The following is a 6,262-nucleotide window of genomic DNA, read 5'->3' as shown; positions in this document are numbered from 1 at the left end:
TGTCTCCTTTAGACTGGGAGTTTGTCACTCTCTTTTTTATGAGTGTATGTATTTGAGGTACCTGTGGGGAGATTCTCCCTCTGTGAGTGCACATTTTGCTTCATCCCTCCCTTTGGTGAGCTCTATACAATCCAAATGCTCCCTAACACACAGAGCCACCCCACAACCATTCCTTCATTGCCTATCCCATTGTACCACTCGAGTTACAACAGTCATCCCACCACGTTTCTGTGATGACAACTAAGTCATAGCTATCCTGCTGCACAATGCCTTCTAGCTCCTGTTTGTTGCCTGTACTGTGTGCATTGGTGTAAATGTAGCACCTGAGCTAGGCTATCAATTTTCCCCCTAACACTGGCATGCCACCCTAGGCTCATCTTTAGTGAGCCCAGTTTTAGCACCTTCCCCCTTCAAACCTACTTTAAAGCCCTCTCAAAGAGCCCTGCGAGCTCATGCGAAAGAATCTCTTTCTTATCACCAGCAGGCCCAATGCTGTGTAAATCTCCCCGTGATCAAAAATCCACAAATTCCACTGATGCCACCAGCCTCTTGGCCAGGTGTTAATCAGGTGTGTTTTGCTGTTCCTTTCAGTATTCATCACTGTTAACTGAAGGGATTGAGGAAAACACTGCCTATGCTCCTGATCCTTCAACCAATTGCCCCAGTGCCCTGAAGTCTCTTTTAATCGCTTGTAGACTTCTTTTCACAACCTCATTACTGACAACCTGCATAACCAATAATAGGTAATAATCAGAAGGTTGTACCACACCAGGGATATTCCTAGTGGTGTCCCTAACCCAGGCCCCAGAGAGACAGCAGAATTCCCTGTGGAATGGACCTGATCAGCATATTGAGCCTTCTGTTCACCTCAGAAGGGAATCTCCTACGACTGTTACTCTCCTTTTTTTCCTTCATGGAGGCATTTGTAAATGTGTAGGGGTGACTGACACACCCTAGGCAACCCCCTGGAGGGGCCTTCCTCTGCATCATCATTTGTCTCAAGTGCCAAAGCCCCATACCTGCTGTGTAAAGGTAACTGGGAAGGTGAGGGAGGCTGGGAGGGGATTCACATGTTGCCCTGAGCAAGGACTTGTTTCCATTCCCCCTTGTCTCTTAGGTCCCCTCCATCTGTCCCGTGGCAAGAGCATAGGGGAGCCTCTCTTTCTTGTGTCATCCACAGGCATCCTGTGGGTCCCTGTGCAAATCCATGTGAAGATGACAGAGTTTACAGTCACTCCAAAGCAGCATGACCCTGGTTTGCATAGTGGCACCAAACTGTGTATGTGGGGCTCTAATTTCAGCAACATACAGGGCTGACATGGAATCATAGATTAACAGTATCCAAGCATGGTGGGGTTTGAAAGGAACCTCTGGCAATCGTCTACTTCAAGCCCCCTGCTAAAGAAGTGTCACCAGAGCAGGTGGCCCAAAAACACATGCAGGCAGTGGAGGCAAACTCCCAACTGATGTAACTCTGTTTAATCTGCTGACCCTAAAAGGAGGTACCTGGTCACATATGCAAGTTCCCTGACCTAAAGCAGTGCTGACTATCCATAAACACAGCAATGATTTCAGTGTAAATTCAGAACCCTCCATTTTGGCAAACCCTTGAACAAATCAAAAGCCATCAATGCTGTTTAAATAGATTCAATTGTTCCCCAATGTCTTTTCTAATAGAGCTCTAGAACTTCCTGGTGTTCAGACTGCAAATTATATCAGATCTCCCCCACCCAGACAAAGACAGCTCATGTGCCCAGGAATGCCCTCAGCAGACAAAACTCTGCTCCTGCCTTCATCAATCCCTACCTTCCCAGTTTCCAAGGCAACAGCAGAGCCCATGTGATGGATGCACAAGGGAATCAAGAGGGATCCCACACCATTTTCCTCCCTCTCCCCCATCCCCATTGTTTGAAACGTAATCACAAACATACACATGTAAAAGCTGCTTGAGCACACAAAATGTCTGCCTGTGGCTTTGTTCTCTTATTGGTGATGGGTGATGTCATGCACTGATCAGTGTGTGTGGGAGAGAGGCTACACAACTTCTGGAGCCTTTCTCTTGGTACTCAAAGGAGAAGGCTCTGCTCATTAGCTTAGCATTTGCCTTTGACCTGGTAACTGCCATATTCCCACCTGTGCAAGGTCACCTTTGGAGACTGCTGCTCAGGCACTTGCCACATGCACTGAGACAGAGGAATATTTATGCCAGCAAGAGGATGGAATCATTGTGGAGGTGTGTTTAATTCTAGTGATAACACACCAACAAGGAAAGTGTATTTCTATTTCAGAATCACTACCCACTGCAGGCAGAAGGAGCAATGAAATACTACAGCATTGAGCAGGCTTTTATGAATGAGCCAAAGCAGTTTCAAAGTAGCTTGTGATTATTGTGCCTGACAGTGCAAGTGTTTGGCCAAGAAAAGGAGAGGACAAGCTCGTGGGGGAACATCATTTTACAGAGCAGTTTAGAGCACTGTCAGCTCTAAAAGAACTCTCATTGCTCCTTTTGAGGAAAGAACTGCTCCTTATGAACCTCATATTTCTTCCATAGGCCATGGTTTCTCTTGGCAGCTTAGATTATAACCTCCATGAGTCAGGGATTTCTGTGACTGGTTTTACAGGACAAAGCAAGCAGAACCCCCTTTGCTTGGCTCTCAAAGCTACCATCACAAACACCATGTCACAAAAATGACTCCAGAAAGGTACAAATTTGCTGCAGATCAGGCAGCAATTTACTGAGCAGAAAGACAAGACAATGCAGGCTCTCATTATTTCTGCTTGGCACAGCAGATGTGATGGGGAGCAGCCAGATGGCTCCTGCCCCCAGCCAGGCTGCATCAGGGTCTGGAGAGCAAGTCTTATGAGAAGTGCCTGAGGAAACTGGAACCAAGTATGGAGAAGAGAAGGCTTGGGAGACCTTATTGCTCTCTACCAGCACCTGAAAGGAGGTTGCAGTGAAGTAGGTGTTGGTCTTTTCTCCCTGGTATCAAGTGATAGAACATGAGGAAATGGCCTCAATTATAGAATCACTCAGGTTGGAAAAGACCCCTGGGGTCAACAAATCCAGCCACAACCCTATTCTACAAAGTTCACCTCTAAACCATATTATCAAATACCACATATGAGCAACCTTTAAACACATCCAGGGTTGGTGACTCAACCACCTCCCTGGGCAGCACATTCCAAAGTCTGACCATTCTTTCTGTGAAAACAAAATAAATTTCCTGCTGTTGAGTCTAAATCTGCCCTGTTGCAGTCTGAGCCCATTCCCTCTTGTTCTATCACTAATTACCTGTGAGAAGAGGCCAGCACCAGCCTCTCCACAATGTCCTTTCAGGTAGTTGTAGAGAGCAACGAGGTCTCCCCTTTGCCTTCTCTTTTTTCAACTAAGCAGCCCCAGCCCCTTCAGTCACTCTTCATAAGTTTTGTTCTCCAGGCCCTTCACCAGCTTCGTTGCCCTCCTCTGCACTTGCTCCAGCACCTCAATAGCTTTCTTGAGGTTCCCAAAAGTGGACACAATGCTCAAGGTGTGGCCTGAGCAGTGCAGAGAACCACCAGTCCCTTTCTGCCAGACAGCCTTCCAGCCACACTTCCCCAGGCCTGTAGTGTAGCCCAAGGGCAGGACCTGGCACTTGCCATTGTTGAAGCTCATGCATTTAATGTTGGCCTGCAGATCCAAGTCCCTCTGTAGAGGCCCCCTTACCCTTGTGCAGATCAACACTCACACCTAACTTGGTGTCATCTGTGAACTTACTGATGATACATTCTATAACCTTATCAAGATCATCAATAACTTCTCCTGAACAGAAGTGGTCCCAACATTGATCCCTGAGGAACACCACTTGTGACTGGCCACCAGCTGGGTGTAACTCCATTGATCACCACTCTTCACATGAGGGGAAGTTTCAATTGGGTGTTAGGAAGAATTTCTTTACTGGAAAAGCAGTCAAGCCTTGGAACAGGCTACCCAGGCAGGTGGTGCAGACATGCCACTTGGGACATGGTTTAATGGGCATGAGGTTTTGGGCATTAGTGGCTAACTGTTGGAGTTTATGATCTTAGAGATCTTTTCCAACCAAGGCAGTCCTATGATTCTACCCTTTAAGATGGCTTAAGAGACGCAATACAGCTGCTGCCCCCACGAACTGGTTCCTCCTGTCAAGACAGGATTAAGATTCCAGCATAAACAAATGAAACAATCACATTTTCCAAGGTGCCTTATTTCCTGCATGTCATTGAGAACAAGACAGAGTGACTTGCAACCCAAGAGTTAGAAGTAACTCAGACACCCAGCAACCTCTAAACTTCACCTTGTGACATCTGCTAAGAGATGCAGAAGTTTGTGGTGGGATTCAATGAGCAGTGTTTAAATTTGGCCTGGTTCCTCACAGGAAGGTTCAGGATGTCTCAGCTGGTTGAATCAACTGAACATCTTGTTCTGCTCCCTCCTGCTTCTGCCTTTTCCTACTCCTTTGCACCAGTTCTCCCTCCAGTACACTCCCTAATCCAAGGAAACCCTACATTCTCACCCACAGTTTGCTATCCATTACTGTGGAGTTCAGGAGCTGGTGGAAGGGTCAGACTTACCCTGGAGCTGCTTAAAAGAAAAAACAAAAAGGCCAAACCTGAAGCAGGGCATGAGGAACAGGACCATTCATTCTTAGCAGCTAGAGGATACTGAACCAGCCCTGTCTACAGAGCTACCCCACTTCTGCCAGTGGCAGTTTTCTTAGTGCCCTGGAAATCTCTAATCCAGGCTTGCTCTCTCTCCTTCCTGCTAGGGTGGAGCTGAAATTCCTCAAACTGGTCATATAATTAATTTATTAACCCTAAGAGCAGCACAATGCTGCATGAGAAGCAGCAGACAATAAGAAGTCAGTGCTTGTATTTCATTTAATGCTTGTAAAGCTTGTTGGGAGACCATTAGAATTCAGCTTGAGAACCCTGTTTAATTATTCACTCCGAGGGCAGGCAGCATCTCTCTACCACACTAAAGCAAAACAACAGAGAAGCATTTACTGAACTAGCTACACCACGTCTCAGGATGGCCATGTCATCCTCTGCAGCAAGTGTTTGCATGCTCTGCTTAAGGTGGATTATTATTAACATTTCTTTTTGCAATGATGGAGAAGCAAAATGTGCCTTAAGCTTACCAAGGCAGCCAAGTGAGAAAAATCATTTGATTATCTGTCTGTGGAGAAATTGAGACCAGCTAGAAAAGCTCCACCCTGCAAGAATTAAGCATTAATAAAAAAGAATTTAACAAAGCTGACTTGATTTCCTCCCTTGCGAGTGGAATTCTGCCTGGAAGGGGAAAATGACTTTGAGTAGAGGGGAGGGAATGACCTACTCTGAAGTTATTATTTTGTTTGGTTTTGTTTTGCTTAGATACTATAAATAACCTCCTTTGAACACAATTTAAAGAGACATTTTTTTCTGACATTCACAAACAAAATGCTTGAAATAGGTCTTGTTAAACCTCTATGGGAGAGGTAAGAATCCTCACCTGCACAGTGTCCTTGGCCAGCAGAATGGCTGTCATAGCTCCTCCTGATATCTTCCCTGTGCCCTGGCTTCAAATGCTTAGAGGGTTCCAGCTGGACAAGCATCCAGCAGAGTCAGGGCCAGGAAATGTCTCTTTCCACATGTACCATGGCCTCAGGCAGCTTCCTGTGACCAAAAGCTTCCATTCTGAATTTCCATGTGGGCAAGTCAAAGATACTTCCATATTAGGTGGTGGTTATCTGAGCTCAAATAGTCAGCTCTTTCCCATCTTAACTAAAGAAGCAGGACAGGTGACTGCCAGAGTACAAAGGCATGAGCTTGGCATGAAGGAATTCTACATTGGAAGCAGGAAAACTCTCTCTCAAAAAAACCCAAATCATTTAGTCACATTCAAGATCAGCTTGCCACACTTATTGACAAATGTTTACTCCAAGTTTAAGAACAGGGGGGGAAAAAAAAGCCTACCAATCTTACTTGGCTTACCCCTTGTACTTACAACACATCAAAAGAGTGATGAGCTTTGCTCTGTGGAAATGTCTAAGAAGCTGGATAAAGCAGGGTGAGATTGAGAAGGCATGATGCTGGAGGTGTTCCTGATGTGGTCAGAGTAGCCCAGCCTGGATCACACTGATGGGGAGGGTGCCCACTCCAGAAACCATGCCACTGCCCAGTAAAGTAGGTCAACTGAAAGCCCTGGAAACAGTCACAGTTCTACTCCTTCACTACATCCAAGACATTCCACCAGCTCTCAGTACCT

Source organism: Dryobates pubescens, chromosome 9 (genome assembly GCF_014839835.1).
Source record: "Dryobates pubescens isolate bDryPub1 chromosome 9, bDryPub1.pri, whole genome shotgun sequence".
Lineage (NCBI taxonomy): Eukaryota > Metazoa > Chordata > Aves > Piciformes > Picidae > Dryobates > Dryobates pubescens.
Note: the sequence above shows the minus strand (reverse complement) of the source record.